Source organism: Microtus oregoni, unplaced genomic scaffold (genome assembly GCF_018167655.1).
Source record: "Microtus oregoni isolate MIOR12 unplaced genomic scaffold, Mior012 000007F_ref0000211, whole genome shotgun sequence".
Taxonomy (NCBI): Eukaryota; Metazoa; Chordata; class Mammalia; order Rodentia; family Cricetidae; genus Microtus; species Microtus oregoni.
In genome coordinates this window covers 21,637,114-21,659,873 of record NW_024543066.1, presented here as the reverse complement: position 1 = coordinate 21,659,873, position 22,760 = coordinate 21,637,114, and the positions used below count along the sequence as shown (strand labels likewise).

At 43.3% G+C, this 22,760-nt stretch overlaps 1 protein-coding gene across 14 annotated transcripts in view; it reads left to right on the top strand.

Moving 5' to 3' along the window:
* Positions 1-19,831: 19,831 nt before the first annotated feature.
* Inpp4a (inositol polyphosphate-4-phosphatase type I A) overlaps positions 19,832-22,760 on the top strand; it is a 116,842-nt gene continuing 113,913 nt past the window's right edge. For all 14 annotated transcript variants that reach the window (XM_041655114.1, XM_041655113.1, XM_041655106.1 and 11 more), the window contains exon 1: positions 19,832-20,057. The gene's annotated coding sequence lies outside the window, so the exon portion shown is untranslated. The remainder of the gene's footprint in view (positions 20,058-22,760) is intronic.

Below are 22,760 nucleotides of genomic sequence, written 5' to 3'. Positions count from 1 at the left end.
AAACTTAAAAGCTGAGACCCATGGACAAATGCCCTTGTGACCTGCACTTGTACCCTGAAGAAGCTTCAAGTCCCCCATGGAGCTGCATCCTCAGGCAAAAGCTCTTAGCTAGCTAGTTCTTAGCTCTTGAAACACTGCAAGAGCTGTTTTTTAACTAGCAACCAGAACTCCGTTCACAGCTTTGCCCTTGGGCTCTGCAACTGTGAGTCAGGTCTGCAGTGTTCCATCTTTCAATGCATGATGGAACTTCTTTCTTCCCTTCCCATCTTTATCTCTCCTTTTGCTTTCCTCCCTTCCTCTCCATCCTTCTCTTGCTCTCCCTCTCCCTGCTCCTCCTTTCTATCAAACAATACTCTCCTGACTCTTGCTCTGAGACAATGTTGAAGCCAAATGCTATAATCTATAAATGGGTCCTGATGTAGTTCATACAAAAGCTACTCTCTGTTCAATTATGCATTTGGGTCTCTTATGGGTCACATGACCATTTCTTGTGGGTCCTCTGCTGTTTAATGTTTTTAGATGGTTAGAAGATCTATTAAAGAGCATAGATTCCACTTCATATCATCAGCAAAATGTAATCAGCAATGTTTTATATTTTATAAAATTGAATATTTATAACAATGAATATATTTTAACAGCCTTAGCTATCAATTATGCATACATCCATATTTATATAGGAAAGATAAAGACCTGAATTAAAATCTGTGAACAACTCCTGCTTCAACTCTTGTTGTAAGGGAAGAGTCAGCACTAGGATGCCTTCCTAGGGTGATGACTTCTCTAGAAAGATAGGGTGATGATGAATGGGAGGTAGGACAGACACAGCCAGAAGCGAAGAAACAACATCCTGGGAACACAGAGACATGCGCAGATGCTTACAGTATCCTTGGTTCTAAAAGCAACAAAACAGAACTGAACTATCAGAATGCAAGAACAAAGGAAAACTATATGACACACTAGGTGCTCTACCAAAGAGAATTTATCCGAGGGCTTTGGCAGCACGACAGACTGAAACAACGCAGATGGAGGGTTAATGTTAGTACATGAAGGAGCTATCCACCCCGGGTCTGGAGCTGAAAGAAGAAAGATGCTCAGAGGGGTTGCCCCAGCAACTAGAACTCACACCTTCACGGGTGAGTTACTGTTGGCCACAAATGACAATCCAGGAACGTAGAGACATCAGTAAACAAAGATATTTGGGCAATATTTAAGAAGTGGCATTGCTCGACAGAAGAAAGAGGTTTGAGAGTCTCAAAATGAAGCTAGAAGTGGCTGCCTCCGCCAGATGAAGATGGGGCACTGCCTCTGAGCCTGGCGGTCTTTAGGCTGTATGACCAGAGAATCGTGCAGATGAGCGGAAAAGAGTCTCCTCTCCCCTCCCTCTGCCTTCCAGGCTCCCCCAGCTGCCTCTTAGAGAAAGTTCTAGAAGAATGAGGACAGTGAGAAGAACTTTGAATTTGACTGACAGTATCTTCCACATATGGTCCCACCCTTCAAGCACCTGGAACATGCTCAGGAAAGAGTCCTAAGTAAATAATTCAGCAGTTAAGCTGACTATTCACATAAATCATATACACAAATGTTTATAGTTGCTTTATTCATAAACACACACGTGCACGTGCGCACACACACACACACACACACACTCGTACACACAAACCCGGATGCAGCCATGTTGTCACTCAACATGGGCAGAAAAGCATATCCATGCAATCCAATACTGCTCCGCATAAAAATGAACAAGCCGCTGTAACTATTCATGTGAAAACATTTTGCTGACATGGCATTCTAGAAAAAGTAAAACTTAAAGATGGAAAGGATCTCAGTGGATGTCAGGAGCTGGGAGAGGCTGGGTAGGCGGTTCCAAAGGAGGAATTCCTACTGTGACTTTTTTTTAATGGTACTGGTGTTGTAGACGCATGACCTTATACGTTTGCCTGAACTCACATAACTATACATCATAAAGAGCCAACTGTAATCCCAGCACGAGGGAGATGGAGTCAAGGAAAACAGACATTCTAGGCCAACCTTGGCTACATATAGAATTTGAGAGTAGTCTGAGCTACATGAAGCCTATCTCTAAGAAAAAAAGAGCAAACTTTTGTGAAAACAAACTTTTCAATATCAACAAGGATGGAGGGGCATGCCAGGAAGGAAAGAAGGGTCTAACAAGTGAACCTATCTGTATTCCAAGCACAGGGCATAGTCTCATTGAAGATAAAGGGCAAAATGACAGCTAAGTACCCTTTAAAACTGTAAAACAAGGCCAAAGACAGAAGAGAGTGGCATGAGCACACACTATAGTTGTACATTATTTAACATGGTGGTACAGGTGAATAATTCTGAAATTGCATGTGTAATGCGTGGGTGAGTGGGTAGATGGATGGATGGAGGTTGGTAAAAATAAAAGACAAGCTTACCATGGAGAAAAAGGATTCAAATAAGTAAGGGGATGTTTAGTTTCATTTCTGTTGCTGAGATAAAATGCCCTGACAAAAATATTACTTAAAAAAGAAGGATTTATTTCAGTTCATGATTCCAGATTACACGCAAGACAGAAACTTCAACAGCTAACCACATCCCATCCACAATCAAGAGCAGAGAGAAATGGGTGCATACATATTTCCTTGCTTGCTTGTTCCCAGTTTGACCTCTCCACTCTTACACAATTCAGACAGCCTGCGTAGGGATTGATGCCACCCGTGGTGGGCTGGATCTTCACACATCAGTCAGTCCCCTACAACCCAGCGTAGGACTGCTGAGAAGCATCCAGCTTCATGGGCTGAGACGCTAACAGGTTCCCAGCCTCTGTAGCATGCAGACAGCCACTGTTAGACTGGTCAGCACCTAATATGCCTATCGTGTGTGTGTGTGTGTGTGTGTTTACACATGCATGTATATGTTAGTATATTATATATTCTATCAGTTAATTCCTCTAGAGAATCTTGCCTAAAATACTTTTGCTCCATAAAAGTTGCTGAAGTTGTTTGGCTTCCCTAGTTGGCTGCCAGTAGTCACAATGCCCTAATGATTCGTAAGTCACATTCGTGAAGACGGCGCCGGTGCCAGAGCGAATGGACCGCAACCCTGGGTGATGAGTGCAGCGTGAGTTTCCTCCCCTGCCACATCCCGCAGTGAGGATGCTCCTGGCAGGCGTGGATTTGGGCACTGCTTTTGGTTTTGTCTTCCCCTTGATATCAGAGCTCTGCAGCCGCTAGACAGAGCCTGGGGATTGGGAAAGGACTTTGCGGCACCATCATCTGTCCTAATGAGATAATCACCCTCCTATTTGTGAACTTTGTCATATCTGGTTTCAGGGTGGAGACACAGGGGGATAAACGGGAAAAGGGAAATGGGAACTCTAGCCTTCGACTAAGCAGCTGATTCCCAGGACAAGTACACTCAGAATAGACAGTCATCCATGCAAGAGCAAAACTAAATATAGAAATCTTCAGGACTAATATTTAACACACCCTTCTGGTATTCAAACTTTCTCTCCAATTTGACACTGCTTCATACAATGGAGTGGTACGATGGAATCAGGCATATTTTTCTGATTTCTAATCCATACTAAGGAAGGGTCATCTCCTACAAAAGTTTTCTATGTAGGGGGAATATTAGGTGCCATCAAGCTTACCCCAGGGACTGTTTAGATTGCTCACTGCTTCAAATATATAATGTCATTAGAAGCATGGACGATGTTCCCTCCAATTTGTCAGACTGTCCACTCTCTGGCTGGGAGCCAGAGGAAAACTTACCCTTTCTTTAGTGACCATGTGTGTTCAGGGATACCATATGACTGCACTAGCTGGACACTTCCACCAAAGCACACCTTTGAAAGAGGCATTCTTGCTTTCTCAGATTGTTTGGTCGTGTTGATTATGCCAATAATCCAGCAGATGGCAGTAGTGGGTCCTCTGCTAATCTAAGCAGTTTTTCACGAAAATTGTCCTCAAAAAAATTCGCTTTAAAAGTCTTATCTGGATGGTGTGGCTGTGTGTTACTCCCTTTCCCACAGCCATGAAGACAGGGGTTCTTCAAAATATTTATCTGTTTTTATTTTATGTATATGGGTGTTTTGCGTGCGTGAATGTGTGTGCCTGATACCCACAGACACCAGAAGAGGGTGAAATGACAGACACCAGAGACCCACCATCTGGGTGCTGGGAATTGAACCTAGGGCCCCTGCAAGAGCAACAAATGCTGTTAATTGCTAAATTATCTCTCCAGCCCCAAGACGTGGGTTATTAATCAGATGTCACTGTTCAACTCCCCCAGACTGCTGCAGCGACTCTTCAAAATAATATTCTCCATTTCTGAGTCCTTTAGCATGTATTTAACTTTGCCAGTACTAGTAGCTAGTGGATGGCTTAATGTCTCAAAATCAGAAGTAGTTTGAAACTCCTTAAGATATGCAATATTGTAAGAAAAGATAATCAAGCTATCATTTCCACAGACAAAGGAATAATGAGGCATACAAGCCTTAAACTCATCAAAGAATTTCATTTTCCAAAATCAAAGTAGTTGTTTTTCCACAAATTTGCATATTTTGTGCATATATCTTGACAGTCCTGTGACTAGAAATTCAAAACATCACTTTCATATTGGACACTTTGTTGTCCTCATTTGAAAGAATAGCTTTGTTCTTTGTCATCTGTCCTGAGAAATAAATATTGCTGGTTTGGGAGAGAATACAGAGGCAGGAGGATGGTAAGTTTGGGTAATTAGTAAGACCTTGACTCAATAAAGAAAAGAAAAATCAAAGAAAAAATAGCAAAGGTAAGGGAAAAGAAAGGGATAAGACATTAACAAGTAGTATCTGCCCTGCTGCGGGGGGCCTGGCCGCCACTGTGTTGAACTGCTGAGATGCCCACTTCAGCTGCAGAGCAGTGAACAGACTCTCCCGTGCTGTCCAGAGAAATGATGGTTCTGTATTCCAGGGCTCCTGGATGCAGCCAATCTTAGACAGGAAATATCAGGAGAAAACTTTGTCTAATCCCACTTAGTTGGATCTGTAGGGGGAATGAGCAAAGCTGTTGTTCCCAGAAGTTCCATCAGTAATGTACCCTGGGTCCAGGCTCTGAGACTCTTGTGGGCTGGTAATGTCACAGCCAGTAGGTGACCCCAGGACTGCTGTCTGTCTCTGGTGCAGAGCAAGGGATCTCAGGTCAGCCAGTTCCCAAGGCTCCTGTGGTTATGCTTCCTGCTTGGGATCCAGCTAGGAGAAAAGAGAGGGGGGAGGGAGGAAAAGAGGGTGGAGTGGGGTACGGTGGGGTGGGTGCTGTCCACGGGTGACCCACACCTGTATTTAGCACTCTGGAGGCTGAGGCAGGAAGAGCACCACAAGTTGGAGGCCAGGTTAGGTCGCACAGAGGTTTATTTCTTATAGTTAGTTCTGGGGACTGAGAAGTCCAAGTCCAGGTCATTGACTCTGGTGACCAATGATCCTATGACTAAGACTGCCCAGAACCAGTGTCCCCAACATTAACAATGTGTGCATGCTGGAAGGAAACAGCACCTGGGAGTGGCTGGCTTTGAGTGTTCACCGCCAACGCCTCTGAGATTGTCCTGTAGACAGCATCACATTGAGGACACTAATCACCTGGAATCCCTTTCCAGACACTTTAAAAAGAAAATCAAACAAGCAGAAATCTCACTAGCAGCTACCGTCACCCTGACAACCCAGCCCGCCTTCCACACAGATCCCGAACTCCCTGGGTGCTGGTTATGCTGTGCAGTGACATCTCCTGCTGTCTTGCCTAGCCTGGCCTCATATTCACCGCTGCTGAAGTCGTCCTTGAACTCTCAGTAAGCTTCTAGCTCAGCCTCCTGAGTGCTGAAACTACAGATATAAGCCATCATGCTTGACTCATTCATTCAGGTTTTTGGCCATCAGCTGGGGGAGGGGCATTTTATTGATTTCTATTGTTCTAATTAGATATGCCTTATATAATATAGAACTATGTCCTTGTAATTCATTTTTGTTCCCACAAGCCACTCAGTTATTCATATAAAATGTTATCAAGACTGGGTGTGTTCTTAGATTTGATTTGCCAGTATTTTATTGAGTATTTTTCCGTCCATGTTCATGAGTGAGATTGGTCTGTAATTCTCTTTTTTAGTAACGTCTTCATGTGGTTTGGGTATCAGGGTAATTGTAGCCTTATAAAAAGAGTTTGGCATTGTTCCTTCTATTTCTATTGTGTGGAACAATTTGAGGAGTATTGATATTAGTTCTTCTTTGAAAATCTTGTAGAATTCTAAGCTGAAACCATCTGGTCCTGGGCTTTTTTTGGTTGGGAGACTTTTGATGACTATTTCTACTTCTTTATCATTTATAGATCTATTTAATTTGCTTATCTGGTCTTGATTTAATTTTGATAAGTGATATTTATCCAGAAAGTTGTCCATTTCCTTTAAGTTTTTTAATTTTGTGGAGTACAGGTTTTGGAAATGGTTCTATTTCCTCCGTGTCTGTTGTTGTGTCCCCCTTTTCATTTCTGATTTGATTTGGATATTCTCTCTCTGCCTTTTGGTTTGTTTGGATAAATTTTGTCTGTTTTGCTGATTTTCTTGAAGAACCAACTCTTTTTCTCATTGATTCTTTGTATTGTTTTCTTTGTTTCTATTTTGTTGATTTCAGCACTCAATTTGATTATTTCCTGTCATCTAGTTTTCCTGGGTGTGTTCACTTATTTTTGTTCTAAAGTTTTCAAATGTTCTGTTAATCTACTAGTATGAGTTTTTCCAGCTAACAACTACTACTTAAGGGCTGACAAGATCATTCCACACCTAAAGATACCTGACTCCAAGCCTGACCATCTGTGTTCAAGTCTCTAGGACGTACACTGTGAGAGGAAAGAACTGACTTCTGAAAGTTGTCCCCGACCCTTACATGTGTGCTGCAGCACACCATACACAACACAGACACAGAACATAAATAAAATGCAATTTTGGGGGCTGGAGAGGTGACTCAGGGGGTAAGAGTGTTGGCTACTGTGCCAGAGGTCCTGAGTTCAATTTCCAGAAACCACGAGGTGGCTCACAGCCATCGATAATGAGATCTGGTGCCCTCTTCTGGTGTGCAGGTCAGAGCATGCAGACAGACACTGTATACATAATAAATAAACAAATCTTTTTTTTTGTTTTTTTGTTTTTTTTTAATTTATTTATTTATTAAAGATTTCTGTCTCTTCCCCGCCACCGCCTCCCAATTCCCTCCCCCTCCCCCAATTAAGTCCTCCCCCCCCCCCTTAGCCCGAAAAGCAATCAGGGTTCCCTGTCCTGTGGGAAGTCCAAGGAACCCCCACCTCCATCCAGGTCTAGTAAGTTGAGCATCCAAACTGCCTAGGCTCCCACAAAAAAAATAAAATGCAATCTTTAAAAGGGTGGGAAAGGAAGGGTTTGTTTAGCACACAGTTTGAGGGGGCAGTCCATCACGGTGGGAAGGCATGGCTGCAGGAGCAGAGATTAGCTACTTACACCTGGAATCAGGAAGCAAAGTTCATGCCCAGATAAATTCCTCCTTTTTATTCCATCCAGTGTCACCCAAATTGAGGTTAATGTCCCCACCTTAGTCACCCAATCTAGCTAATCCCCCATGGTCAAGCCCAGAAGTTTCTTTCCGTGGTGATTCTATGTCCCACAGAAGTTTAATAGTTAATCAAGATTAACTATTCTTGCACTCATGTGCCTAGAAGCCGAAAGTCCAAGTCAGAGCCACCAGAACACCCGGATAAGCCTACATCCTGGCTCATGGCGCCTGTGCGTATAGTAACCATGAAGCTTACTGGCTACTCACTTTTGTCTATCATGCTTTAGATGTCAAGGATAAAAGTGTTCTTTTTAAATGAGGTATCTGTGGTGAAAGTATAGGATATGAAAACGTCAATCTCTTTTGAAGGCCCTTTGAAATAATCTTGAGTCCTTTTCAATAAGGCAGTGGTTGTTAGATAAACACTGTCTTAGGAAAATCTTTTCACTGTTAAAGGTAGCATTATCTCTATATGTTCACATAACTCTCAAGTTCCCAGGAACATTTTCTAAGACAGTGACAAATGATATGTAATAAGCCATCTGTGACATTCACCCAGGGCTTCTGGTACAGTCGCTGCAGAATGAAAATGCTGTTCATCAGGTCTTCCTGGACAAAGGGGACATTGGTGAACTCTGGACCCAGATACCTGAGTCCTAATAACACTAATAGCGTGGTTTGAGTCTTCTACCTACTTCTTACGGCTATGCACAATTCACACTGGTCATACAACCCAGCCTTCGCAGATTTGGTGGCAATCTGGACTCTCCAGTGGCTGAAGCACAGCCCACATCTTTCCTAGACTTGCCAGATAAGAGAAACCTGTGAGTGGGTGTTTGTGTGTGTGTGTTTGTGTGTGTGTGTGAGAAAGAGAGAGGGGGGGAGGGAGGGAGGGAGGGAGAGAGAGAGAGAGATGCAATTAGCATAAAAGAGTGACAGTCAGGAGGAGGTTTGTAGAGAATGTCTGCCAGTACTTTGAATGTTAGTAAGAGGTCTGGCTGTGCTGCGCTTATATTCCTACCTGAAGCCTCCCCTGTGGAGGGAACGTGGTGGAAAGACAGATCTGAGGAGGCAGAATGGGAGAACTGCTTCCCACACAGACAGTGCCAGAGGCTGGCATCAAGGCATTGTTTGTTCTTTTTAGTAATTAAGTCGGGGTGGCAAAGTAAACATTCTGGTTGATATTATTATACAATTTAAAATGCAATGACTGGGAGCGGATTGGTGCTTCCAGGAGCTGTCTCACATCAGCAGAATTCTAAGTTATTAAAACATTTAAATGTCATATTCTCTAAGTATTTTAAAATGTTTGATGATTACCTTTCTTGAGGAATACATCTTTGTGTATCTAAAAAACGTAACTAACATAAGTATGACAAATATGGGTTACTATTAACCTGTAATTCTTAATAAGCTACATAGTTTAAAGACTAAAACTTCAAATTATAAAAATAAACAATCTGTAAACATATACAATATAAGGACAATGATTTTGCAATTGTGACAATATACAAAAATATCTTAATCAGAGGTAGAAATGTATACTGCAATATGACAAAAATATCCTTAATTTCCATCAATGTACAAAATATCCTAAACAAAAGTAGGAACACAATACAATGTAACAAATACAATTTTACATTTGTAATAATACACAAAAATATTTTAAAGAGAAGTAGAAACATATATACAATATGACAAATATAATTTTACATTTGTAACAATAAACAAAAATATTTTAAACAGAAACATATATATGGTAAATATAATTTTGAATTTGTATCAATATACAAATTATCTTAAACAGGAATAGAAAAATAATTGTACATTTGTATCAATCGACAAGAATCCATACCAATGTAAATTATCTAAAACTGATAGCTGCTATTGCCATTTTAGTTTATAAGTGGATACAATAATCTACTGTATTGTCCTACCCCATCTATCCCCCTCTTTTCTGTTCCCAATGAGAGTTCTGAGTCTAATCTTTATTGCTCTGCCCCTACTCTGTAACAGCTAATAACTAACACCTTAAAATTATACATAACCCTGAAAAAAAAAACCTCAAAGCCATCTACACCAGCTTTTCTTCTCCTCCCTATCTATGTGAAGCTGGCCCTCGCTACTCCTCAGCCATCCCTGCAGTTAGGCACCTTGGATCACCATCCCCGGTCAATTGACCATAAGCGGAAGCAGTTGTAGATCTTTGAGTTTGGGGATACATGCTATTCTCCATTTTGATGGATGGGCTAATGGGTCTGGTACTGAAGAGCTAGAACCTCTGAGCCCTTGCTATCGTACTCAAAGAGGTGTGTGATCGAGGGGCCAGCAAGATGGTTCAGCAGGAAAAGTCTCTTGCTGCCAAGCCTAAGGTCAATTCTCAGGACCCACATGGTGGAAGGAGAGAACCATCCCCCCAAAGTAGACCTCTCACCTCTACAGATGTTCTGTGACACTTGTGGCCTCCCATGAACACAAACACACACACGGAGAAATACAATAAATAAGCAAATAAATGAACAAATGTAATGAAAAAAGAAGGTATGTAATGTGGGTAGAAAAATAAACCTTCATTTTGGGATGTCAGTCATACTTGCTGTATGACTTTTTATTTGATATCTTTTAGGTGGTTATTATAAAAAATGTTAAGAGTCATTGCAGGAGATAGACATGTTTATTGCCTCGATTACGGTACTGTCATTATAGACACGTGCATATATGCAAATGCATCAAATCGTATCCATTAAACACATGCAGTTTTTGACTGTCAGTTTTGCCTCAAAAAAAGCTATTTTAAAAATCTGCCTTTTCGCATGAAGAAAAGCGCATCCTGTGCCAATGAGTAAGGGGTGTATTTATAGTTGAACAGTGTCATTTGCAAACCAACTCCTTAGTTGAGTGTGGTGGCTCATACCTGCAATCTCAGCACTTGGGATGTTAAGGCAGGAGAATTGGTTTAAGGCCATCCTTGGCTACATAGCAAATTTGAGGCCAACCTGGGCTACATGAAACCATACCTCATAAACAAAACAAAAACCAAACTTGCTTTCTGGACTCCAGTGCTCCTGAGGGCACTGCCTTCGGCATCCATGGTATACTCTGCATATTTCATGACATCCGGAGTCCAGAGGTCTCTACCATTGTGGTATATGGGACAGCCAAGGGTGAGCTTAGGTGGGGAGAGAGATGCGGGATGAGGAGGGAGCTTTAATTATTCTCGTTTTCAGTTGGAAAACAGTTTAGTTTTGTTGGTGGCATATGCCCTCAAAGTCAAACGAGGACTCTGGAGCCCATATCTGTCACCACTGTGCTAAATTATGCTCAGTAGAGTTGGATCCGCTTCATAAATCTAAACAGAACACATCCAAATGCTTCCCTTGCAAATTTACGATGATTCTACTGAAAACTTAAAAAAAAAATGTGGGTTGCAATTCATCCTCGAGTTGTGGAATCAATCAAATTACAAAGCTCGATGGGAACACAATAGAAAATCACAGCCTGCGTTGGCACCGCTCTAGAAGTCTCATGGCAACTGTGTTTGTTATACACACATGCCCACATATGTGTGATCAATATATTAACTGCATTGGAGCTGGAGAGATGGGTCAGTGGTTAAGAGCGCTTGCTGCTTTTGCAGAGGACCTCAGTCCTGTTGCCAGCACCCATAACAAAGCTTACAATCATCTGTCACACCATTTCTAGAGGATTCTGTGTCCTCTCCTCACTTCAGAGAGTACCAGGCACACACATGGTACAAAGATGTACGTGCAGGTAAACACTCATACATTAAAAAACATTTAAATGTGTTAACAGCAGCTTCTGCTCCATATTGTAGCCAATAGAGACTAAAAATATCTCAAGTAGTGTTTGTCTTTAAGTGTTTGTCTTTAAGTGTTTGTGAAGTTAGCAAGAATGAAAAATGTTATGGGTGTGGCTGGGTTGTGGCTCAGTTGGTAGAGTACTCTCTTCTCATGCACAAAACCCTGGGTGCAATTCGCAGCATCCATAACTCATGCATGTAAGCAGAAGGATCAGGAGTTCAAGGTCATCCTGGACTACAAAGCAAGTTCCTGGCCAGCTTGGAATGTAGGAGACTCTACCTAAACAAACAAACAAAAATAAAAACCAAGAACCTTACATTTGAAGGAGAGTCAGAATGGCCCACTGTTCTTGATTGCAAAGCGTGTGTTGAATGAAGCCACTTTATTTTCGAGCACCAGTGTTAGCATGCTCCCTGGAAGCAGGATCTGCCTCTGTGTTCCAGCTCCCAAGGCTGTGGCATCTCTCCAGCACACCTGGATCAGCCCAAAGGAAATGAGAATATCAAGGACAGACATCTTTCTTTCTAAGTAACCCGTCAAAGGACTGCTGGGGGCAGAGCCACAGAGACTAAGAAGTGTCCCATCAGAGCCTTCCTGCCCTGTTCCCTCCACACTCAGGGACCCCTCTCTGCCAACCTCATTCCATCTCTACCTAACTTCAGCCTTTTTCAGACTGGAGGTTCTGTCTTACTTGAGAAGAGAATAAATTATGACACACCCTTTGAAAGGAAAGCAAAACAGAGTGGACCAAAAAGGAAGTAAAATTTAATGCTGAGCAAGCAATTAAGCATTCATGTGACACCTTCTGCTTCCCAGGCGTTAGCACACATGGGACTCATCTGGGGAATGTATGAGCAAGACAGTGTGTCAGGAGGATCAGGTAGGGCCAGACATCCTACATCTCTAGCAGATTTCCTGGTGACACTGACCTGCTAGTCCCAGAGCACATCTGGAGTAGATCTTTAGTACTGAGGTTGTTACACAGCTGGATCATGAAACTTAACTCTGATGGCATGCACAAAGCTTGCTCTAGTCATGCTGTTTCTTACATACATCATGTCCATTTACATAGTTACCCCATCGACATAGGCTTATATAGCTTCATTTTGTTGTTTTATTTTTTAATTACAAACATTTCATTTTATGTACATGACTGTTTTTCCTGTATGATTGTATGTATGTATGTGTATCAAGTGCCTGCCTGCTGCCCTAGGGAGTCAAAAGAGGGTGTCATATCCCCTGGAACTGGGGTTATGGATGGTTGTGAGCCGTGTGGGTTTTGAGAACTAAACTTGGACCCTCTTCAAGAGCAACAAATGCTCCTAACTGCTAAGTCACCTCTCTAGCCTCTGTGGCATTTTAGAAAGAAGCAAAACATCATAAACTGAGTTTACATTATGTGTGTGTGTGTGTCAGGGGGTTAGTTCCCAGTGTCCTTTCATTTCAGTTGATATAGTTTCCATTAGTGTTTCTTGTTTTAATTTTTAAATTACATTATTCATTTATTTGTGTGTGTGTTTTTTGCATGTATGTGTGTGGACACATTGTAATGACAATTTCATGGAGGTCAGATGACAACTTGCAGGAGTCAATTTTCTCTTTCTATCATGAGGATCCTGGAAAATTGGACTTAGGTCCTTAGACTTGATGGCAAATGACTTTACTCTCTTGCCTGAGGGTTTCTATTGCTGTGAAGAGACACCATGACCACAGCAACTCTCTTATAAAGCAAAAACATTTAATTGGGGTGGCTTACATTTTCAGAGGTTTAGTCCATTATCATCATGGTGTGAAATGGTGGCATGCAAGTAGACTTGGAAGAAGTAGCTGAGACTCCTACATCTTGACTCCCAGGCAATAGGAAGTGGTCTGAGACATTGTGTGTGGATTGAGCATATATGAGATCTCAAAGTCCGCCTCTACAGTGATGCACTTCCTCCAAGGCCACACCCACTCCAACAAAGCCATATCTCGTAATAGTGCCACTCCTTTGGGGGCTCTTTTCTTTCAAACCATCACACCACTGATCCATCTCACAGGTCCCCTTTAAGTATTATTTCTTCTTCTTCTTCTTCTTCTTCTTCTTCTTCTTCTTCTTCTTCTTCTTCTCTCTCTCTCTCTCTCTCTCTCTATATATATATATATATATATAGTTTCAAGACAGTTTTTCTTTATAGCCATGACTGTCTATCCTGGAACTCACTCTGTAGACCAGGATGATCGCAAACTCAGGGATCCACCTGCCCCTGCCTCTCTTTTGCTGGGATTAAAAGCATGCACCACCATTTCCCGGCAAATAACCCTAAGTATTTCTTAGAAGGTGGAACTGCCAGAAATAAATTCAAGCATTAATCTCTCCCCTTTTCTGAAGGCTAGTTTTTCTAAAGGTAAAATTCTAGGTTTGAAGCCTTTTCCCTTCATTGCTTGGACTCTTTGTACTGGATAGTCTTATGTCAGCTTGATATGAGCTAAAGTCATCTGAGAGGAGGAAACTTCACTTACAAAAATGTCTCCATAAGATCCAGCTGCAAGACATTTTCTTAAGTAGTGTTTAGTGGGGGAGAGCCCAGCCCACTGTAGGTGGTGCCATCCCTGGACTGATGGTCCTGAACTCTATAAGAAAGCAGGCTGAAGCCAGGCAGTGGTGGTGCACAGCTTTAATCCCAGCACCCGGGAGGCAGAGACAGGTGGATCTCTGTGAGTTCAAGGCCAGCCTGGTCTATAAAGTGAGTTCCAGGACATGCTCCAAAGCTACAGAGAAACCCTGTCTTGTAAAATAAACTAATCAACCAAATAAATAAATAAGAAAGAAAGAAAGAAAGAAAGAAAAACAAAAAAGAAAAGAAAGCAGGCTGAGTAAGCCATGGGGAACAAGCCAGTAAGCAGCACCCCTCCATTGCTTCTTTAACAGCTGCCTCCAGGTTCCTGCCATGTTTGAGTTCTGCCCTGACTCCTTCAATGATGAACTATGATGTGGACGTGTAAGCCAAACAAACACTTTTCTCCCCAACTTACTTTTTGGTCATGGTGTTTCGTCACAGCAACAGTAACCCTGATAGGACAATGTTGCTGGCTGCTTATTGCTTCTTCTGATAAGACAGGGGCATCAGTTTTATTGAGAACCACTTATGTGTGATAATTTGCTTCTGCTTTCAAAGGTCTCTCCATCTTTGGCCTTTGATAGTTCATAATGCTGTGTTAAGGCATGAATTCCCTTGAGGTCATTCTAGTTGAAATCTAGCAGACTTCTTGGATGCGGAGGTTAAAATTTTCTCATCACATTTGTTAGTGGTTATTTCTCAAAGTTATTTCCCAATCTCCTTGTCTTCTCTCCCCTATCTACAGATAGAATGATTAACAGTATCTGACCAAAGTTTCAAGCTCTTTCGATTTGGTTTTTCTCTATGGCTTTTCATATGTGGTCTTCAGACTGTGCAACATCGACTGGCCAACCCTCTCAATTGCTAGTTCTCTTTTTCTGGCTCAATCTCTGGTTGTAATTTTGGAACGGAATTTTCATTTCCATGATTACATCTTTAACTTACAGCATTAAAGTATAATCTCTACATATTAACATTCTGTTTTGATGTGGTATTGTTCTTATATCTTTCTTTAGTTTTTGAGAAATGGTTTAATTTTTTTGACTATATTTATAACAGGCACATCTATGAGGCATATTAAAAACTAATGATTAATGTAGAAGGGTCCATCATTGGCAGCTGTACCACCCCTGGGCAGGTAGTCTTTGACTGTACAAGACAATGAACCGAGTAAGGTAATACACACCATTCTTCCATGGCCTTTGCTCCAGTTCCTTCTTCTAGGTTCCTGCCTTGAGTTCCTGCTCTGACTTCTTTCAGTGAAGAACTATGATCAGACATTGTAAGCCAAATAAACCCTTTCCCCTCAAAATTCCTTTCTGTCGTGGTGTTTATCAGAGCAACAGAAAGGCAAGTAGGACAAATCCCCTCCCCAAGCCTCTGTAACCCTTACAGTCATCCTGTAACTACATATGTACATTAGATACATTTGTTGCTACGTAATACGTGGTCCAAGAGTTAATATTGGTATTAGACTAGAATGTAGGAGCAGGCTTTTGCCTCTGCTAGGACTAGGAAAGAAAACAGGACTGGATGGCAAATTGCTGCTGATGAAAACACCGTCCCTTGTGATTTTATTGTTATTCAGTAATTCTGATATTGTAGAAAAATGCAAACATGTTTGCCTCTTTCTAACAAAGCACACTCACAACAGCTGCATAGCCATACCCTCTTGTAATAAAATAAAAGCAAAACCGATAACAAGCAAGCAAACAAGACCCCACAAAATCAAAACAAGAGACAGTCTACGTGAGTGTCTGGGGGCCATGTCACGTCCACGCCATCACGGGTCTTTGCTTGGTTAGCTTGTTGGCTCTCCGGTGATTAGAGACTTCCTCAGGTCCTTCCTGTGTTTAGAGCTGGGGCTCTGTGTGCGTGCTGGGCTTGTCTTCAATCCTCAGGAGACGCCGACAACTTCCTTAAGTGGCACATCCTGCTTGTTCTGTCTTGAAGTTGGCTGAAGGTGGAAAACTGGGGGCTGTTTCAAGTCTGTCCCGGGCCTGCGCCCAGTTGTGTTTATGGAAAAATCTTTGTAAGATTTCAGAAATATTTCTCATCTTTTCAACTCCTTCCTCCATGGACATCTCACTCCCCATGTATTTTCTTTTAGATTTTTCTCATTACTTTTATTATTTTTATGTGTATGGATGTTTTGCCTGCCTTTATGTCTGCATGCTGCATGCATGCCTGGTAACTGTGGGGGCCAGAAGAGGTCATTGACTCCCCTGGAATCTGAGTTACAAATGGTTGTTCACTGTCCTGTGGGTGTTGGGAATTGAACCCTGATCCTCTGGAAGAGCAGCCTTTGTTCCTAATTGCTGAGTCATCTCCTTTTAAGGTTTAAAAATGATTATATATATATATTTTTTTAGAATTTCATAACGCAGGACTGTGGTTTGATCAATCTCACCCCCAGTTCCTTCACTGCCCTTTCCCACCACCACCCCTACCTCCTCCTTTTCAGTTTTAGCTTCTGCTCAGCTCCAACCAGCTCCAGCAGCTGCAGTGCTAAATGCTTGCGGTGTTGTTGTTGTTTTAACCTGGCAAATAACTCCATTTTCTATGAGAATATTGTTAGTCATGTTATCTAAAGACAAGCCCTACCAGGATGTTATCAGACAAGTCAAATAGTGCTAAGTCTTAGGGAATGGGACTTTTTGAGGCGCCCAGGTCCTTTTGGTCCTTCCGGTGGACCAAAAAAGTGGTGACTTTCCACAGCCGTTGGGGCTTCAGAACCCATGGTGCTCTAGTCTACGTCCATTTTCTAACAAAACTACTTATACATATTGTTAAGTTGGGAGCGTAGGCCCCAGCCCCTTGCGTCTATCCCAGCCCCTAGAACCTGAGGGTTATATTGGTCTGGGCTCCAAATCCCAGCAGGCCAGGTCCTGACCCACTCCCACAGAGTATTTAAATGTGGTCTCAAAAGAGGAACACGTGGTCTCTTTTTCTTCCTCCTGGTGGTCGTTCACAGCCTCAGGGGCCACCCGAAAGTGCAGGACTCCCATTAAACCTGGATATTTCTTAATTTGGCTTGTTTTGATTTGGCTTGATTGGCAATTTGTGTCGGCAGAGAGCTCACGTTAGAAAATATTCCTAACACATATAAGCATCATATTTACTGGTCTAAGAAAAAGCCTCATGTAGGATGGCTCTAGTCCTGATAATGCTGCCCAGCCCTTAGTTCTTTTATTAAAATCAGCTGTTTCTTGTACATAGCTGTTTGTTTAAATTGGTATGCTCCTCAGCACCCCGCTAAGGCTTGTTAGAAACAGCGTCTGAGGTGGGGCTTGGGAATGTACATTTCTAGTGTTTTTGTTTGTTTGTTTTATAATTTTAAGATGGTGTGTGTGTGTGTGCATGTCACAATGTGTACATGTGAGTGTAGTGGAGCTCAGAGGACAATTTGTGAAGTTTGTTTCCCTCCTTCCACCCCTTGGGGTTTGAACTCAAGTCCTCGGGCTTGGTGGCAAGCGCCTCTATCTGCTGAGTGGTCTCACTGGACCCCTAGCAAAGTTGTGAGTGAAAGTTGAAGCTGTTTCTGGAGTCATTAGGATCAGAGCCTGAGCTCTGGTAGCCTGGTAGGCTAGTCTAGGCCATAAGTCCACAATAGGCCAATTCAACAAACAATAGTGAAAAAACAGGACGTTTGTCATCGGGAGAATGGCATAAAGATCCAATGGCGTCCTCTCCCATCCTTCCAAACCCCCAGCCCGTCTTCCCAGGTCCTAACCTGAGGATTCTGTTTAAATATAGCACAAGTTCTGTGTAGCTAAGCAGACCCAGGCCAGGTCATTCATGCTCACCATCACTTCCTCGTCTCTGATGCAGAGCGCTCTGACAAGATGCGAGAGATGTGTGAAATCTCTTTCTGGGAGACAGGCTCCACTTCCGCTGGCACCAGCTTTCCCAGTCTTTTCTTTCTCCCAGCGTGAGAGATTTCTGAGTCAATTCCAATCTCAGAATTGTCAGTAGTTTGGCAGTTAAGAGGAGGGTTGCTCCTGTCTGCTTGGAATAATTCCATTCCTATTGAGATGTTTACATTGCTGGCATTTGGGGCCCCAATGTCGAGAACATTGAAAGACATTGTGCCCAGGCTAAACCTTCTCTCATGGTGTCATGTGTAGGAATGCACATGGCTATACATGTCCACAAATTCAGCTTCCTCTTTCCTTGCTAATTTTCTTTGTACAATGGATTGGGGGTATCTATCAACACAGTGAAAACATGACTGGTCTTTTAATATTCCTCAGAAGTGTGCAAGAGTCAGGGGGCAAATATTAGAGCTCTGATCATATTTGTTGCTGTCTTGAATGACTGTTGAAAGGAGACTGATATTTATTTATAAACTTGTGAATTAAAAAGTATTTAAGGCTATTATTGATTTGAAAACTCTTGTTAGCTTGATTATAAGTAGTGTGGCTGTACCGGCTAGTTTGTTATTGTTGACACAGGCTAGATTTGTCTAGGAAGCGGGAATCTCGATTGAGAAAATACCTCCATCAGATTGCTTTGTAGGCTCCTCCATGGGACATTTTTTTAAATTTATTTTCAATTAATTAATTAATACCAATCCCAGTTCCTCCTCCCTCCTCTCCTCCTGCTCCCCCTCCTCTCACCCAACCCCACCCCACCCTCTGCTCCTTGTGGGGCATTTTTCTTAATGATTGATGTGGGAGACCAAGGTCTATGGTGGGCCGTGTCACCCCTGGGCAAGTGGTCCTGAGTTGTCTAAGGAAGCAGACTGAGCACCCTAACAACTAGCCTTCGTCCATGGCTTTTGCTTCAGTTCCTGCCTCCATGTGTTTGCCTTGAATTCCTGCCTTGACTTCCCTGTTGATGGACTTGTAACCTCTAAGCCAAATAAATCTTTTCTTCCCCACATTGTTTTCGGTTGGTGGCTTACCACAGCAATAGAGAGAGAAACTAGGACACTGGCCATGACATTTATTACCTAAGTGGGATGCTTTTGAGAGTGGAGGGAAGGGGATTGCTATTAGAAGTTTTCCTGGGAGAGAGGTATAAACAGGGACTGTCTTGAAAGACCAGGCAAACCCAGTCACCTGAACTTTAGAAAACGAAATAGGAAGATAGGTTTCACTTTCGCATGCATGTTTGATTTACTCAGCTTTTGGTCGTAGGGTTAAGGTTTTGTCAATATTTTCTCCCATTCATACGAAGAAATAACAGAAGGTAAGTATTTTGTTAATGAGTTACTTCTCAGAAGATAAAATTAGGTTTTGCAGTGGATTCCTGCGATCTCAGCATTGCATCAGCATTGGGAGGCAGTGGATCCCTCAACTACACAATGAGTTGGTGACAAACCTGGGATACATGAGACCCTGTTTCAAAAAACAACAAACGAAACAAGCAACAAAAAAAAAGTGATAAAGTGTAAAAAACCTGAAAAGTTAATGTTTATGTTTAGCCCAGTAGTTTCCCTTCTTCAGACAAATTTCCCTTCTTCAGACAGAAACTTGTATCTCCTGAAAGTTTCCCACGGAAAAATAGAATTTTGAGCAAGAAGGGGAAGGACCGTAGTCTCTTGGGAGTCTATATAAATGCATATCTGTACTCATGAACTAGATCAAGTATGGAAGGCCATTCAAATGATAGCAGCTTGGTTGATAACCACGCCCACCGAGTGATTGACTAGTTACACCTGTACTTCCGACTTCCAGCGCTTTTCTCCTATTACCTGTTCTCTTAGCAGAAACTAGGAAGGGAACAAAATTGCCCACTCCTGGGTGACGTCACAGAAGAGGGCGAGACCTTACGGGCGGTGCGATCTCCTGGGGGCGGAGTCAGCAAGGGAGTGGGGAGGGCGCCGGTCAAGCGTGAAACGCGCATGCGCGGCGAGGGGGCGGAACCGGGGCGGGGCTGTGCGCTGTGTTCTGAGTGAAGGCTGTGGCAGGGTTCGGGCTGCGCGGAGACAGGGGGTTCGGGTCTTGGGTGGACGCCACCGGCCGGAGCAAGGCGGCCTGAACCTAAGTCCCGGCCAGTCTTCAGGACCCGGCAGCGACCGGTGGAGCCGAGGCCGGGACGCGCGGCCAGGAGGACGGAGGCTGGGACTGAGCGAGTGCCGGGGTCGGGGCGCGCCAGGTAGGTGGGCCGAGCTGGGCCGAGCTGGGTCCGGTGGTGCGGGACTGAGCTGAGGGGCCCGGCGGCTGGGAGCTGGAGACACTGGGGACCCGACCGGACGGCGCCCGCGGTTGTCATGGCAGTAGTACAGCCTAGCGGTTCGCTGGTTGCGTCTTTGGAGAGTGGTCCTAGACTTGCCGCCCCCTTGCCTTGGGCCTCTTGGGGAGCTGTGGGATGCTATACACCACGCCTGCCGGATGCATCTCTGCTGGGTTCCGGGCTTCCAGCTCTGAAGGCCTCACGGGTATCTCAGGTGTCAAAACACCTGGTAAAAATAAACATGCATCTTGGTGGAGGACACCTACTGCATCCTCGCAACTCTCGAAGCGTTTTCTGTCCTCGCATCGTCCCAGATAGCATCTCCCCCACCTTTGCTTTTTTATGTATTTTATATCCGTCTGCTTTGCTCTTAAGCTAATTGAGGCCTGAGAGGTTTCCAGGGATCCGTGGTCGTCTTTTGCAAAGCCAGTCATGAGTGTGTAGGCCACCGAAACACTCAAAATGTCAGACACAAATTTATATCTTTGTGGGCGAAGGATGGGAGCATTGATGGGCCTTGGCTTCTCTTGCCCCTTGTCGCTTGCCCTCTGACATTACATAATGGTGGGTTCCTCCTGCCCGGAGTTGACAGCTCATGAAAATGTCTCTTTGGGTAAGAAGGAACTATAGGCCGTTGTAAATCCCATTTTCTTGTCTTTCGCTTTGCCTCTGAATGTGTTTGGTGTTGAGAGGCTGCCCAAGAGTATAACGTGATTTGTCACCTGCCAGTTAGGGCATCTGAGCCAAGGGAATGGGGGAGGGTGGGGTGGCACCGAGGTTGGGATGTTGCAGTGATATTCAGCTTGACTCACTCCTGTGCCCTGTGTGGACAATGGGTACATCACAGGGGCCTGGGGACAGAGTGAGCTGATCTGGGTGTGAATTCTGAAGGTTCTGTCATTTCCCATCTCAGGTTCTCAATGTTCTCATCTCCAAAAGGTGAAAGCCGAACCTCACTTGCTGAGTTTGTTTTGAAGTCTAAATGTTAGTGTCAGGCAGAGAACAGCTCTAGGTTGTCCTACTTACTTAGCCTTGTCGTCTTTGATTGAAGTCAGTAAATTTTGTCTTTGAATCTGGTCTGAGGCCCTTGTGTAGGCCTTTGACATAAGGTTTCTTTCTCCTGGAAAATTCAGTTCTTTGAAGGGAGCTGGTGCTCACCCGAGGAGTTCCGAGTGTTGGTTCTGTACAAGTGGTGGTGTCAGGAGATCACACTGCTGTTTCTTGGGTGGCGCTGCATGTGAACGGCATTGCCAGGCGGTGTTCCTTGTGTCTTGTCAACACGATGTAGGAATGAGCCAAAGTCACTAGGAGGGTCATCTTCAAGACCGAGCTTACAGGAATGGAGGAAAACCAGGGCTGTGTTTCTGCTGAGCTCGGTGAGAGTGCTTGCCGTTCTTCCTTAGCTACTCTGCCTATCTAGTGACGGTTCATTTGTTGTCAGCCTCAGAATCTGCGTGGGTAATCCCAGGCTCTCAAGCAGACCCAGCGTTTAGAGCATACATTATAGTTTACTCCGTTGTTTTGGAAACTAGGGACTTTGTAGTATTACCATTAAAATGAATATTAGTTGTTTAAAAAAATCACTTTAAGGGGATACACACAGAAGCTTAGCATAAATGATTAGAACATGCGGGAGGCAGAGGCAGGCAGATCTCTGTGAGTTTAAGGCCAGCCTGGTCTACAAGAGCTAGTTCCAGGACAGACTACAAAGCTACAGAGAAATCCTGTCTCCCAAACAAAACAAAAACAAAAAATGATAGAACACTGGAGAAATGGGGTGTGTGATAAAGAACTATTGGCCCTACGCAGCTGCCTACCCAGGAGAATTCTCAGGAATGCACCAGAAGGAAGGACTAGGAAAGCGCTCCCATCCCCACTTTACTGTTTAGCCTCTCAAGAACTCAGTGAGGCAGAGTGGAGGGGGAAACTTTCCATCAAGGCTATTTTATTTTGGTTTGACTTTTTAATGCAAAACTCCTCCTTAGTTTCCATATTCAGAGAAGTTCTTAGAATCATCACAATGGTGTCGGGAGGCTTTGACTTTCATGAAGAAGTAAACAGCACACATCTGTGGCAGAGAAGGCTGGATTATGTTCCTGCTTCTTTGGCAGACCTTGATTGATGAGCAGGAGACTGGGCCTGGAGCAGAGGCTCTGAGCAGAGTGTTGTTAGGGAGACCAGTATTAACCAGCCCCTTGCAGGCTTGCTTCACTTTGCCTGAAAGAAAAGACCATCGTGAACCCAATCCTCAGAAACCCCTAGAGTGCTCCTTGCTCTCTTAACTAATTTTTCCTTTGTACTTTGATGTCCTTTCAGACTCACAGCAAAACGATAAGAATAAATGTAAGTGATTTTTCGGAAAATCTTTGTCCAGATTTTCCTAATGTTAGCGTTTTGCTGCTGCATCTCTGTTACCCTTCTCTCATTTTCATGCTTTAAACAAACAAACAACTTAGTCGCATTTTGATGCCAAATACCCTGTACCTCTAAATATTTCCAGGAGGATTTCTTAAAAACATTTTATACATACAGCACTTAAAACTCAGGAAATGAACATTGACAGGAATGCTGCTATTTAATGCATAAGTCTTATTTAGATCTTAGAAATTGCTCCGACAATGTCCT